Source organism: Mobula birostris, chromosome 10 (assembly GCF_030028105.1).
Source record: "Mobula birostris isolate sMobBir1 chromosome 10, sMobBir1.hap1, whole genome shotgun sequence".
Lineage (NCBI taxonomy): Eukaryota > Metazoa > Chordata > Chondrichthyes > Myliobatiformes > Myliobatidae > Mobula > Mobula birostris.
In genome coordinates, this window is record NC_092379.1 from 95,510,733 (window position 1) to 95,527,315 (window position 16,583).

Below are 16,583 nucleotides of genomic sequence, written 5' to 3' on the forward strand. Positions count from 1 at the left end.
AAAGCACACGGTATTGGGGGTAAGGTATTGGTGTGGGTGGAGAATTGGTTAGCAGACAGGAAGCAAAGAGTGGGAATAAACGGGACCTTTTCAGAATGGCAGGTGGTGACTAGTGGGGTACCGCAAGGCTCAGTGCTGGGACCCCAGTTGTTTACAATATATATTAATGACTTGGATGAGGGAATTAAATGCAGCATCTCCAAGTTTGCGGATGACACGAAGCTGGGTGGCAGTGTTTGCTGTGAGGAGGATGCTAAGAGGATGTAGGGTGACTTGGATAGGTTGGGTGAGTGGGCAAGTTCATGGCAGATACAATTTAATGTGGATAAATGTGAAGTTATCCACTTTGGTGGCAAAAATAGGAAAACAGATTATTATCTGAATGGTGGCCGATTAGGAAAAGGGGAGGTGCAATGAGACCTGGGTGTCATTATACACCAGTCATTGAAAGTGGGCATGCAGGTACAGCAGACGGTGAAAAAGGCGAATGGTATGCTGGCATTTATAGCGAGAGGATTCGAGTACAGGAGCAGGGAGGTACTACTGCAGTTGTACAAGGCCTTGGTGAGACCACACCTGGAGTATTGTGTGCAGTTTTGGTCCCCTAATCTGAGGAAAGACATCCTTGCCATAGAAGGAGTACAAAGAAGGTTCACCAGATTGATTCCTGGGATGGCAGGACTTTCATATGAAATAAGACTGGATGAACTAGGCTTGTACTTGTTGGAATTTAGAAGATTGAGGGGGGATCTGATTGAAACGTATAAGATCCTAAAGGGATTGGACAGGCTAGATGCAGGAAGATTATTTCCGATGTTGGGGAAGTCCAGAATGAGGGGCCACAGTTTGAGGATAGAGGGGAAGCCTTTTAGGACCGAGATTAGGAAAAACTTCTTCACACAGAGAGTGGTGAATCTGTGGAATTCTCTGCCACAGGAAACAGTTGAGGCCAGTTCATTGGCTATATTTAAGAGGGAGTTAGATATGGCCCTTGTGGCTACGGGGGTCAGGGGGCATGGAGGGAAGGCTGGGGCGGGGTTCTGAGTTGGATGATCAGCCATGATCATAATGAATGGCGGTGCAGGCTCGAAGGGCCGAATGGCCTACTCCTGCACCTATTTTCTATGTTTCTATGTTTCTATAACCTCTTGATTTTTGAACTCTTTGCCTCAAATAGTGAAAGCAAGCAAAACCAGCCCTGTCGACCCTGCAAGGTCCTCCTTACTAACATCTGGAGACTTGTGCCAAAGTTGGGAGAGCTGTCTCACAGACTAGTCTAGCAACAGCCTGACATGGCTGTACTGACAGAATCATACCTTACAGTTCACATTCCAGACTCCACCATCACTGTTCCTGGGTTCTGGGTATGTACTGTCTCACCGGCAGGTCAGATCCTGCAGAGGTGGCGGCAACGTGGCACACAGAAGAGGGGGAGTTGCAACTCTCAACATCGACTCTGGACGCCATGAAGTCTCATGGCACCAGGTTAAGCATTCGCAAGGAAACCTCCTGCTGATTTCCACGTACCGGCCTCCCTCAGCTGATGAATCAGTACGTCTCCACGTTGAGCAGCTCTGGGAGGAGGCATTGAGGGTGGCAAGGGCACAGAGTGTACTCTGGGTAGGGGACTTTAATGTCCATCACCGAGTAGCTCAGTAGTACCACCACAGGTCGAGCAGGTTGGGTCCTACTAGACATTACTACTAGACTGGAACTACAGCAGGTGGTGAGGGAACTAACAAGAGGGAAAAACACACTTGACCTCATTTTCACTATCCTGCCTACTGCGGAAGCATCTGTCCATGAAATGACCACCACTTTGTATTTGTGGAGACTAAATCCCATCTTTACATTGAAGAAACCCTCCACCGCATTGTGTGGCACCACCACTGTGCTAAATGGGATAGAATTCCAACGGATCTAGCAGCCCAAGACTGGGCATCTATGAGGCATCATGGGCCATCAGCAGCAGCAGAATTGTACTCAACTACAATCATGGCCGGGCATATCCCCCACTCTGACATTACCACCAGGCCAGGGGATCAATCCTGGTTCAATGAAGAGTGCAGCAGGACATACGGAGAACAACACCAGGCATACCTCAATATGAGGTGTCACCCTGGTGAAGCCACAATACAGAACTACTTGCATGCCAAACACCATAAGCAGCAAGTGATAGACAGAGCTGAGTGGTCCCACAACCAATGGATCAGATCTAAGCTCCGTAGTCCTGCCACATTCAGCCATGAACGATCATGGACAATCAAACAACTCACTGGAGAAGGAGGCTCCACAAATATCCCCATCCTCAATTATAGAGGAGCCCAGCAAACCTGAGCAAAAGATAAGGCTGAGGCATTTGCAACAATCTTCCATCAGAAGTGCTGAGTAGATGATCCAGCTCAGCCTCCTATAGAGATCCCCAACATCCCAGATGTTAGTATGCAGACAATCCGATTCACTCCATGTGATATCAAGAAACAGGTGAAAACACTGGACACTGCAAAGGCTATGGGCCCAGATAAAATCCCGGCAACAATCCTGAAGACTTGTGCTCCAGAACTTGCTGCACCACTAGCCAAGCTGTTCCAGTACAGCTACAACACCGGCACCTACCGGCAATGTGGAAATTGTCCAGGTACGTCCTGTACACAAGAAACAGGACAAGTCCAACCCAGCCAGTTACTGCTCTATCAGCCTACTCTCAATCACCAGAAAAGTAAGGGAAGAGGTCATCAATAGTGCTATCATGCAGCACCTGCCCGGCAATAACCTGCTTACAGATGCCCAGTTTGGGTTCCGTCAAGGCCACTCAGCTCCTGACCTCATCACCTCCTTGGTCCAAAGATGGACCAAAGCACTAAATACCAGAGGTGAGGTGAGAGTGATAGCCCTCATCATCAAGGCAGCATTTGACCGAGTACGGCATCAAGGTGTCCTACCTAAAATAGAGTCAATGGGAATTAGGGGGAAAAACCTCTGCTGGTTGGAATGATACCTGACACAAAGGAAGATGGTTGTGGTGGCTGGAGGTCAATCACTCAACCTCAGGACATCACTGCAGGAGTTCCTCAGGGAAGTGCACAGGGACCAACCATCTTCAGCTGCCTCATCAATGACCTTCCTTCAGTCATAAGGTCAGAACTGGGAATGTTTGCAGATGACTGCACAATGATCTGCACCATTCGTGACTCCTCAGATACTGAAACAGTTCGTACCCAAATGCAGCAGGACCTAGGCAATATCTGGGCTTGGGCTGACAAATGGCAAGTAACATTCGAGCAATGCAAGTGCCTGGCAATATCCATCTCCAACAAGAGAGGTTCTAACCATCGTCCCTTAACATTCAGTGGCAGCACCATCACTGAATCCCCTACTATCAATATCATGGGGGTTACCATTGACAGGAAACCGAACTGGTCTAAACATATAAGCACCATGGCTACCTGAGCAGGTCAAAGACTAGGAATCCTGCAGCGTGTAACTCACCTACTGACTCCCCAAAACATGTCTACTATCTGTAAGGCTCAGGTCAGGAGTGTAATGGAATGCTTGTCACGTGCCTGGATGAGTGCAGCTCCATCAACACTCAAGCAGATTGACACCATCCAGTGCATGCCAGTCAACTTAATTGATACCCCATCCACAAGCATCCAATCGCTCCATCATCGACGAACAGTTGCAGTGTGTACTATCTACAAGATGCACTGCAACAACACAACGAATTTCCGAAGGCAACATCTTCCAGACCCATGAACTCTACCATCTAGAATGGTAAGAACAGCAGACACCTGGGAACACCACAACTTGGAAATCCCTCTCCAAGTCACTCACCATCCTGACTTGGAAACATATCACCATTAGTGGGTCAAGATCATGTAATTCCCTCCCGAGCAGCACTGTGGGTCTGTCAACACCTCAGGGACTGCAGTGGTTCAAGAAGGCAGCTCATCACCACCTTCTCAAGGGCAAATAGGGATGGGCAATAAATGCTGGCTTAGCTGGCGATGCCCACATCCCATAAATGAATAATAAACAAAAATAAGCCTTGTTAACCACCCTATTGACCTACGTAGCCGCTTTCATAAGACTGTGAACTTACTATTAACAGTCTACTATCTCCTTGCATTTGCCCCACCAAGGTGCAACAACTCACATTTCTCTGGTTTAACTCCAACTGCCTTTTCTGTGCCCATATCTGCAACTGATCGATATCACACTGTATTCTTTGCCAGTCTTCTAACAGTCTTCCACCAATCTTTGTATCACCTGCAAACTTACTAACCCTCCAATCTACATTTTCATTCAGGTCATTAATATACATCACAACTCAGAGGTCCCAGAACAGGTCTCTGTGGAACGCCTCAACTTATAGACCTCCAGCTTGGATGACTTCCTTCCATCACTACTCTCTGTGTTCTATGTGCAGGCCAGTTCTGAATCCAAATAGCCAATTCACTGCAGACTCCCTGCATCTTAATCTTCTGGATTAGCCTCCCAGGAGGGACTTTATCAAATGCCTTACTAAAATCCGTGTAGACAATATCTACTGCCCTACCCTCATCAATTTCTCTTATCAACTTGTCAAAAAATAAATCAAGTTAGGAATACATGACCTTCCCTGCACAAAGCCATGCTGGCTCGAACTAATTAGGCAATGGGTTTCCAAAAACTCTCAGATCCTATCCCTGCGAATTTGCTTCAGCAATTTCCCTACAACTGACATGAGAGTCACCGGTCCATAGTTCCCAGGATTTTCCCTTGTTCCCTTCTTAAATAGAGATAAAACATTAGCCACTCGCTAGACCAGGGGTCCCCAACCTATTTTGCACCGCGGACCAGTCTAATATTGACAATATTCTCGCAGACCGGCTGACCCGGGGGGGGGGGTGTTCAAGTAGGGTTAAACTCACCTCAACATGTCTTTTACAGTTATGGTTGCCAACTTTCTCACTCCCAAATAAGGGACAAAAGTAGCAGTCAAATTCCGGGACACTTTACCCCAGGAAAGACTACAATGACGATGAGGCCTTGCGCAGGCACCTGTGTGCGCATGTGTGACAAGTGTGTCTCATGTGCGCATGCGCGTACGTGCCGATTTTTCCCCATAAATCGGTTTTGCCTTCATCTTCCTGACTATACTGTACATACATTATTTCTACTTTATATAGGCTGCGTATTTATCATATCATTCCTGATTGTACCATATGTTAGTGTTACTTATTTTCATTTTTTTTTTGTTGCTATTTTTTGGGTTTGGGAACGCTCAAAAATTTTTCCCATATAAATTAATGGTAATTACTTCTTCGCTTCACGTCATTTCGGCACGAAAGGTTTCATAGGAACGCTCTACCTTAGCGGGGGAAATGCAGGACAAGGGTGGTCCCGCATGGGACAAACCAGTTTAGCTCAATATACGGGATGTCCCGGCAAATACGGGACAGTTGGCAACCCCATGTTCAAGTTCAACAGTGCGTGACGGAATGAGGATATGGTGCAGCTGACTCATATCGTTTTCTCACGGCCCGGTAGCACATGCTTTGCGGCCCAGTACTGGTCCGCAGCCCGGTGGTTGGGGACCGCTGCACTAGACCTCCGGGACCTTGCCTGTAACTACAGAGGACATGAGGACGCTGGTCAAGGCCCTGGCAATCTCATCTCTCGTCTCCTTCAATAACCTGGGGAAAATTCCATCAAGCCCTGGGAACGTATCAACTTTAATACTCATTAGGAGACCCAACATTTCCTTCTCCTTGACCCCTAAAAGCCCTAACATATGTAATCACTCAGCACTGATCTCCTGGTCCTTCATACCCCTTTCCCTGGTAAATACTGAAGAAAAGTACTCATTAAGTACCTCACTCACATTCTTCACATCCAAGCAAATGTTCCCATCTTTATCCTTGAGTGATCCTACCCTTTTCTTAGTTAGCCTCTTGCTCTTGATATATGTATAGAATGCCTTGGGATTCACAATCCTACTTGCCAAGGACTTTTCATGGCCTCTCATGGCTTTCCTAATTCCATTCTTTAGTTCTTTTCTGGCTTCTTTATACTCCTCATGTGCTCCATTTGATTCTAACTTCTTCCTTTTTTTTCTTGACTAAATTCATCGCCTCTCTAGACATCCAAAGTTCTCTGATCTTTTCATCTCTGTCCTTCCTTCTAACAGGAACATACCTTTCCTGTACTCTGTGTGATTGATCTTTAAATGCCCTCCGCATGTTTGATTCCCAATTAATTCTTCTTAGTTCCTGCCTAATGCCCTCATAATTTGCCCTACTTCAACTTAAGACTCTGCCAGAAGGACCATACCTATCCTTATCTATAGCTATCCTGAAAGTTAAAGAGCTGTGGCCACTGTAATCTAACTGCTCATCTACTGAAAGGTAAGTTATCTGTAGAAATTTGCTGGAGTCTTTAGTGACATACTAAATCTCCTCAAACACTGAATTAAATGTAGCCATTGGCATGCCTTCTTCATAATTGCAACAATATGTTGGGCCCAGGATAGATCTTCTGAAGTGTTGACACCCAGGAACTTGAAGCTGCTCACTCTTTCCACTGCTGACTCCTCAGTGAAATTATGTTCCATTAGCACCATCTTAATCTGTTTCATCAATAATCTTCTATTCATCCTAAGGTCCAAAGTGGATGCTCAACTCCACAGAAAATGTCGTCACTCAAGCACTTTCTTATAGCAAACCCCAAGCCATATTGAAATCTGGGCTAATAAAATGAGTAACATTCCCACTGTGTAAATTCCAAGTAATCATTATCTCCAAAAATAAGCAAGACTAACTACTAACTTTTGATATTCAAAGGGACCACCATTGCTGATTCCTGCATTATCTGCATCCAGGAAGTCACCATTGACTGGAAGTTCAATGGGACTGTGGCAAGAAGCTGCTATCCTAGTGAATGATGCACCTCCTGGGAGCTTTCTCTATGATCTATAATGCACATGTGAAGAGTATGATGGAACTCTCAAAATGACTAGCGAAGTCCATTGAGTCTGACAAAGCTCAGTACAACTCATGACAAAGCAGCCCACTTAACTGGCATCCCATCCTCTACAGTAAACACTCACGCCCCTTTCCACCAGCTGCACCATGAACCATCTGCAAGATCTAATGCAGCTACTCACCTGGGATACTCCTAAACTTGAAACTTTATGTTCTCTCATCACCTCTACTCTTCCTCTGTTTCTGTACTGGCTTAAGAAGTGTTATATGTCTAGTCTTTCTCCATTTGATGGAAGGCCTGGAAGCATCAGTGCTGGTTGACCTGTCAGATACCTTTTATAATGCGATGTTTTCAGGTCCTGCATTACTTTCTCCATGTGAAATACTGGTTTCCTTTTTAAAGATATTTTTATAAATCCTCCCAAAGTATGGCAAATATGCTACCATTGGGTATTATATAAACTTACAAATACTTCTTGTAGGTCTACGTCCCACTCAATGGGATTTATCAGACAAAATAGTTCAGTAATCGAATCCCTTAATGAATCATTATAAAATTAAAATGAGTAATGAAAATCTTGGATGGAAGTCAAGACATCCCTGCTTGAAGGATTGTGACCTCAACAAATGCAATTGCAGCTTTATGTAAGTCATACATAAAGCTGATTAAAGATAAATTATTGCAAATATTCAACCTCTGCAAACTACAGAAGAAGATGAAAAACACAATACAAATACGTATATTTCACATATCAGGCTTGTCATTTTCAGAAAACCATAGTTAAATTTATTGAGGGTTCTTCTAAGAGCAGTCCATAATCATTGCTTAACATTCCCGATCTAGGCAACTCATGCTAACTATAGGTGGCATTTCAGAAATAACACTCCATCCTGGTTCCAGTTGTTCTATATGTGGTTCAAAATGGAATGAAGCTGTCTGCCTTTCTCCAATTTGCATCCTTAAATATCTGTTACTTGTGAAAGCTAACAAGGTAATTATACCATTATCAGTTACCTTTTTGGGAACCAGGCTTATGCAAAATCCTAGTGCTGATATTTGTCACAAGATTTGTTCTTGGGAAGATTTTCAAGAATGTAACTGTAGTGTCTGTAGTTTCTAAGGTCCAGCTTATTCAGAGTAATAATAGATAGTGATCCCAACGAAAGATCCTTTACTGAAGTAGTCCAGATCGCAATATATCAAAGTAATTCCATGTGATCTATACAATTAATAAATGTGTCCTTATGTTCTTTACAACACACTCATTGGAAATTTCACATGACCTTCCATGCTAACAAAGAATAATCAATGTATTTTTGCAATATTTGTGGCAATACATAATGTAAATGCTATAGAAGTTCCAATTTTCAAATTGAACCAGAATCTAATTAGCCTAGTAATTTTTCCTCATTTGGTAGACCTGAACCAGCCGTCACCACAAGTAAAGCAGAAAAATGTTAACAGTTAGTCAGTGTAAATAATGTCTGCTATATTGGTCGCTAAGGAAGGGTTTACAAAGAAGCATGAGAGTACATTTTACACTCCAAGATATGGTGAGTTTCCATTGGACTTATCACCTTGTTTATTCAAGCTCCAGCGCAACTTGATCTTGAATCTGTCAAGATTTTAACCAAATCAGAGACTGATCCCATTTATTTTGTCACGTTCCAGATTATGTCCACATCCAGGTGGGAATTTACTACAGGTGTGGCTGTAGTAAAGAATTTCTGAGAAGGAACATGATGATATGAAATGTTGTATCTCCAATTCTTGGATAAAAAAGATTCAGTGAAACATCTACAGTGTGATTTTGCTCTGAATTGTGATCAATAACATCGTGAAGGATCCCACCCACCCTGCTCATGCACTGTTTCTTCCTCTCCCATCAGGGAAGAGGTTACATAGAATCCACACCAGGACCTCCAGACTCAAAAGCATTTACTTTCCCCAAGTAGTAAAGCTGATCAACACCTCCACCCACTAACCCACCCCTTCACACCCCCAAACACCACTACTTTGTTATTTCCTGTCAGTCACCTTAAGTACAGACACTGCTGGACATACGACTTTTTGTCCTGGACATGTCACTTTATTGACATTCAAACAATCTATGTGTATAAGTTATCTTATGTATTTATATTTATTGCATTTTATTATTATTATTCTTTTGTGCTTTATCATTTGTGCTTTTTATGCTGCTTTGGATCCAAAGTAACAATTATTTTGTTCTCCTATACACTTGTGTACAGGAAATGACATTAAACAATCTTGAATCTTCAATCCTGAAGAAGTGAAAAGTTCCAGAGTTCAATACATTTGCACATGTCTGTAGTTTCTTAGGAGATTTTGCACAGGAATCTTGCTGTAAGTTAGAGCACCAAATAACACATTGCCCTCTACAGGGAAACTGGTTCCTGCGTAAACAGGTAAAACAACTGTGTTTTCCCTTAATCAATCAGAATGAAGAATTGTAAACAAGTCCATAGAGTTTGATCCAGGTGCTGTCAGTCTGAATATTTAATTGAATGTCAAGTCATGTACAGACAGAGAAATAAATAGAAGAAGAAAAGATGGGATTAACAGAAAAGATACAAAATGAATCAAAAATGATTAACTTAAAACAATTTTTGGAAAGGGTACAAAAGAGATTTACCAGGATGCTGCCTGGTTTGGAGAGTATTAGATTAGATTAGATTAGAGTATGCATTATGATCAGAGATTAAGGGAGCTAGGGGTTTACTCTTTGGAGAGAAGGAGGATGAGAGGAGACATGATAGAGGTATACAAGATATTGAGAGGAATAGATAGAGTGGGTAGCCAGCGCCTCTTCCCCAGGGCACCACTGCTCAATACAAGAGGACATGGCTTTAAGGTAAGGGGTAGGAAGTTCAAGGGGGATATTAGAGGAAGGTTTTTTACTCAGAGAGTGGTTGGTGCATGGAATGCACTGCCTGAGTCAGTGGTGGAGGCAGATACACTAGTGAAATTTAAGAGACTACTGGACAGGTATATGGAGGAATTTAAGGTGGGGGTTATATTGGGAGGCAGGGTTTGATAGTCGGCACAATATTGTGGGCCAAAGGGCCTGTACTGTACCATTCTATGTTCTATGTTCTATAATCTAAAGGAATAATACTCTAAGACCTACCATAGTATCAAAATTAATATTTAAGTTGGAATGGAAGACACTACCATTCTCTTCTGAGTTTAGTGGGCATCTATCATGTTAACTGAGCTAATAAGAGGTCCGCTATTTGTTTAAGTGCTGAAACTCATCGCAAAGCATCTATACACAACAGCTTCTGCAATGGCAGGACCCTTTGAACAGTAAATTCTCATCTTCCACAATTAACCACACATGTGCAGACATTATAAGCTGTTGTTAGATTTACATTGAGTATTTATTATGCACTACAATGATTTGCTTCTGAAGCCAGACTAATTAATTAAAATGTTGGCTGGGAGCTCATGGCAAGCTTTCACCTCTAGCAGAGGATGTTATGCAGTGCCATTTAGATATCTTCGCTATTGAAGCCAAGCAAATATAATGTCTTGTCCAGTTAGAAAGAAACTTGTTTTATCGATGGTGGTGAAAATGCAAGATGAGTTTCACTGACCGAGAAAAGTTGATGGAAGCAGATTGGTTGGTTCGTGGGTACTTCCTTTATAAAGTATATCTCAAAATTCTTACCTGTGATGCCAAAGAAATCTGTACCATTGCATTCTACTTATGGCATTAGTAAACCAGTTAAGTCTACTTTGATTCATTTGCATTTTATACTTGTGAGCTTGATCCAATCAATGCAAGAAAATTGGCAAATCTCATTAATGCACTTGCTCAGCTATGCACTTCCCTATAAGCTATGAAATATTGACACATAGTCCTGGCATCTGATTCATTCTCTCCTTCCAAAATTTGCAGTTTTCATATGAGCTCAATGTCGTTTCACTCATCGACATTATCGAAATAGTGTTTTTGTATGGACAAAATATAACTGTGAGTAGGCTGATTCAATCACTTTAGCCATTAAACCAAAGAGCAACTGCCACACTGGAGTGTACAGAATAAATGTTGCTCTTTCACGCAGATCGCGCATTGGGAGAAATAAATGTTGTCTCCTACCTTGCTGGTAGAGCCCCAAAGGTACATTCCAAATTAGTGGTGAGAAGCTAAATGGCAATAAGGCAGCAGTCCTGACTGGGTTATGTTGACTCCCTGGCTTAGCCTGTTCCTGTGGCAATGCTCATCCAAATGTTGTGATTGTACCTGCCTAAATCACTTCCTCTGGCTGCTCATTCCAGGTGCTCGCTAATCTCTGGGTAAAGAAATTGTCTTTAAAATTTCTCCCCCTTTTTCTTGTATCTGTGCCCTCTGGTTTGGGACTCTTCAGCACTGGGGAGGTGTGTAAGACTGTGCATCTGATCCATACCACTCATCATTTTATAAATTTCTAAGAGGACACCCTTCATTCTCTGTGCTCTGGGGAATAAATGTCCAGCATGGTCAAATTCTCCCTTTAACTCAGAGCTTCTAGACCAGGTGGCAACCTTGTAAATATCTTCTGTGCTCTGTCCAGCTTTATGATATCTTTCCTACAACATTGTGATCAAAATTGTACACAATACTCCAAGTGCTGACTCACCAACAACTTATACAGTTGCAACATAATGCTCCTACTCCTAAACTTGATGTTATGGCTGATGAAGGCCAGCACGATAAGCACCTTCTTCAGTATCTTGTCTGTTGGCGCAGCAGCTTTCAGTGAAACGTGCTCCTGTACTCCCAGGTCCCTGTGTTCCAGAACAACCCCCACTGCCCTGCCATTCTTTTTATTTATTTATTGACAACAGCGCAGCATATGTCCTCCCAGCGCTTCAATCCGTGCCGCACAGCAATCCTCCAATTTAATCCTAGCCCAATCATACGTTAATTTACAATGACGAATTAACCTACCAACTGGTACGTCTTTGGATTGTGGGAGGAAACCGGAGCACTAATGGGAAGAATGTACAAACTCCTTACAGGCAGTGGTGGGAATTGAACCCTGGTCGCTGGTACTGTTAAGCATTATGCTAACCACTTTGCTACCATGGCACCTGTATAAGTCCTACCCTGGTTTTAGTGTCCCAAACACATCACCTTACACTTACCTAAGCTGAAATCCTTCTTCCATTCCTTAGTCACCTCTCTAACTGATCAGGATCTCTTTGCAATTCATTGTAGTGAGTTTCACTAATAACAGGATGTCCTAATTTAGTATCACGAGGAAACTTGCTAATTGTGCCATGTACATCATATTCAAATCATTTACATAAGTAATGAACAATAGTGGTCTCAGGATTGACCCCTGGGACTCCTCCAGTACTCACTAGCCTGTAGCTCCCTGGCCTGTCCTTGCTAGTCTTCTTGAACAATAGAGTAACATTAGCCACCTTCCAGTCGCCTGGAACTTTGCTGGTGGCTAACAACAAATATCTCTACAAAAGCCTCTGTGATTTCTTCCCTGGCCTTCTATTAGGTGCACCTGTTCAGGCACAGAGGATTGTCCCACCTTAACGCACTTCAAGGCTGCAAATACCTCCTTCCTCACCATAATCCAAGAACTCACAATTTATTATCCTAATTTCTTTGACATCCATAACTGCCTTCTTAGTAAATACAGATGAAGAATAGGCATTAAATATCTTAGCCAGCTCTTCCATCTCTACAAGGACGTTGTTTCTCCCCAGAATCCTGCAGTAAAAAAAGGCCAGACAGATGATACTTCAGCTTGCTCTTCAAAAGAGCTAATTCAGCTGACGATCAAGCTTTATGGACATCCCGGTAACTTAGACTTTTTAAATTATATGCCATTTGAAACTCTACTATAAGCTATAGTAGAGTTACTAGTAAATCTAGATAGTGGATATTATAAATCTACTATAATAGATGGAATCTACTTCCATTACTCTTTCAGTTAGTCCTTTCCAGAACAACCACTATCTGTGTGAAAAATAATTCCCCTATATTTCCTTCTTTGTTACTTATTTTAAATGGCCTTTGGTTTACCGCCCAGTTACTAAAGGAAACTGCTTCTCCCTACTTGCTTTAAAAAAACCATTCATAAACCTGAATATCATTTTATGGTCTTCCCTGAAACTTCCATCTTCTCAGTCCTTCCTTCATTCTTTGCATTATCTAATAAATTTTGGGAAACTCTTTAAAGCAGGACAATGTTATCGTGCAGCCAATAAAGTCGCTGCTGCACAGGAGCAGGAAATTGAGTTTCATCTTATCCTCCGCTATTTGATGTAGATGTCTACAACTGCTTGTCTTTCTCCTGGATACTCTGTTTTCTTCCTACGTCCCAAAGACCACTGTAGATTGTTTCTGGTGTGGAGATGAGTGCAAGAATCTAGGGAAGTTGATGGAAATGTGCGGATAATTAGTTATGAAAATTAATAGAAAATGGGTTTGCTTTAATATATAACCATATAACAATTACAACACGGAAACAGATCATCTCAGCCTTCTAGTCCATGCCGAACTCTTACTCTCACCTAGTCCCACCGACCTGCACTCAGCCCATAGCCCTCCATTCCTTTCCTGTCCATATAGCTATCCAATTTAACTTTAAATGACAACATAAAACCTGCCTCAACCACTTCTGCTGGAAGCTCGTTCCACACAGCTACCACTCTCTGAATAAAGAGGTTCCCCCTCATGTTACCCCTAAACTTTTGCCCTTTAATTCTCAACTCATGTCCTCTTGTTTGAATCTCCCCCACTCTCAGTGGAAAAAGCCTATCCACGTCAACTCTATCTATCCCCCTCATAATTTTAAATACCTCTATCAAGTCCCCCCTCAACCTTCTACGCTCCAAAGAATAAAGACCCAACCTGTTCAACCTTTCTCTGTAACTTAGGAGATGAAGCCCAGGTAACATTCTAGTAAATCTTCTCTGTACTCTCTCAATTTTGTGGACATCTTCCCTATAATTCGGTGACCAGAACTGTACACAATAGTCCAAATTTGGCCTTACCAATGCCATGTACAATTTCAACATTACTTCCCAATTCCTATACTCAATGCTCTGATTTATAAAGGCCAGCATACCAAAAGCTTTCTTCACCACCCTATCCACATGAGAGTCCACCTTCAGGGAACTATGTACCATTATTCCTAGATCCCTCTGTTCTACTGCATTCTTCAACGCCCTACCATTTACCATGTATGTCCTATTTTGATTTGTCCTACCAAAATGTAGCACCTCACATTTAGCTGCATTAAACTCCATCTGCCATCTTTCAGCCCACTCTTCTAACCGGCCTAAATCTCTCTGCAAGCTTTGAAAACCTACTTCATCATTCACAACTCCACCTATCTTAGTATCATCTGCGTACTTACTAATCCAATTTACCACCCCATCTACAAACATCAGCCATCATATTTTTTTTTTGTGAAGACTTGACTCAGATTTCCCAAAATGAATCTACCTTGAGGAACAGTTTACTATTTCCCAAAGACACTTATGGAGGTAAATTGACATCACTAACTTTTATCAATCTGACCAATGCAACCAACCTGTAAACTCAGATTAATCCTATGATCAAATTGTCTCTGAGAGAGGCAACATTTCTGTACCCATTGGGCAAAATGCGTTTCTAATGGAAAATATCTTTTGTGAACATGAGAAGTTCATGCCGGTGAAATTTTGCCTCACCTGGAAAGACTGTTTAGGGCCCAGAGTGGAGGTGAATGGGCAGGTGTACACTTTGGTTGCTTGCAGAGATAAGTATATGGAGGGAGATTAGTGGGGCTGGATGGATGGATAAGGAAATCATGGAGGGAGCAATCCCTGTAGAAAGTAGAGGGGGAGGGGGTGGTAAGTATACGTTTAGTGGTACTGTATCTCCTTTGGGAATGTCGGAAATTGCAGAGGATGATGTGTTGGATGCAGCACACATCAAAGTTGCTGGTGAATGCAGCAGGCCAGGCAGCATCTCTAGGAAGAGGTACAGTCAACGTTTCCAGATGAGACTCTTCGTCAGGACTAACAGAAAGAAGAAATAGTAAGTGATTTGAAAGTGGGAGGGGGAGGGGAGATCCGAAATGATAGGAGAAGAGAGGAGGGGGAGGGGATGGAGCTAAGAACTGGAAAGTTGATTGGCAAAAGGGATATGAGAGGATCCCACCGTCAGCTGCTGGGCCCTCAGAGGCTCCATCTTCCTCTCAACCCAACCCTCCCCTCTCCACTGACACCACCAGAAACCCCCTCCCCCCTCTGATCCTAGCTCTTAAGACTCCAGCCTTGATCTCCAGGCCGGGTCTTCACATGCTGCTATTGTGACTCCCGTCTCCCCTTACCCCACCAACACTCTGCAACCCCGTCTCCCTCACATTCCATCATCTGCTCCTGGGCACTAGGAGGCTCCTTCTTCCTCTCACCCCAACCCTCCCCTCACCACTGACCCCACCAGCCTCCCTCCCCCTGCCCCCTCTGATCCCACTTCTCATCCGTGCCGGGCCTTTACCATCCCCTACGACCTTCAGCTCTCTGAGGCAGAGTGCTCAGTAAGGGCCTCATCTTTGTCCCCCTTCGCCCACACCTCAGTGAGTTCCACGTTCGCCATGATGCGGAACTCTTCTTCCGTCGGCTCCGTCTTCGAGTCTACTTCTTCGGCAAGGACTCTTCCACCCCCACCGATGACCCCTTCTCCCATCTTCAACCCTCCTCCTCTTCATGGACACCCCACTCTGGTCTTCTGCCTGCTCTGGATCTCATTATTGCTAACTGCCGACGGGACATCAACCGTCTCGACTTCACCGCACCTTGTTCCCATTCTAGCCTCACTCCTTCCGAACGCTCTGCTCTCCACTCCCTCCGTACTAATCCTAACCTTATTATAAAACCCGCCAATAAGGGGGGGGTGCTGTTATAGTCTGACATACTGACCTCTACCTTGACGAGGCACAGCGACAATTTGCTGATACCTCCTCTTATTTACCCCTCGATCGTGACCCCACTAAGGAGCACCAGGCCATTGTCTCCCACACCATCACCGACTTTATCCGCTCAGGCGACCTCCCATCCGCTGCTACCAACCTTATAGTTCCCACACCTCACACTTCCCGTTTCTACCTCCTACCCAAGATCCACAAGCCTGCCTGTCCTGGCAGACCTATTGTCTCAGCTTGCTCCTGCCCCACCGAACTCGTTTCTGCATACCTCGACACGGTTTTATCCCCCCTTGTTCAATCCCTTCCTACCTATGTTCGTGACACTTCTCACGCTCTTAAACTTTTCGATGATTTTAAGTTCCCTGGCCCCCACCGCTTTATTTTCACCACAGATGTCCAGTCCCTATATACTTCCATCCCCCATCAGGAAGGTCTCAAAGTTCTCCGCTTCTTTTTGGATTCCAGACCTAACCAGTTCCCCTCTACTACCACTCTGCTCTGTCTAGCGGAATTAGTCCTTGCACTTAATAATTTCTCCTTTGGCTCCTCCCACTTCCTCCAAACTAAAGGTGTAGCCATGGGCACCCGTATGGGTCCCAGCTCTGCCTGCCTTTTTGTTGGCTTTGTGGAACAATACATGTTCCAAACCTATACTGGTATCTGTCCCCCACTTTC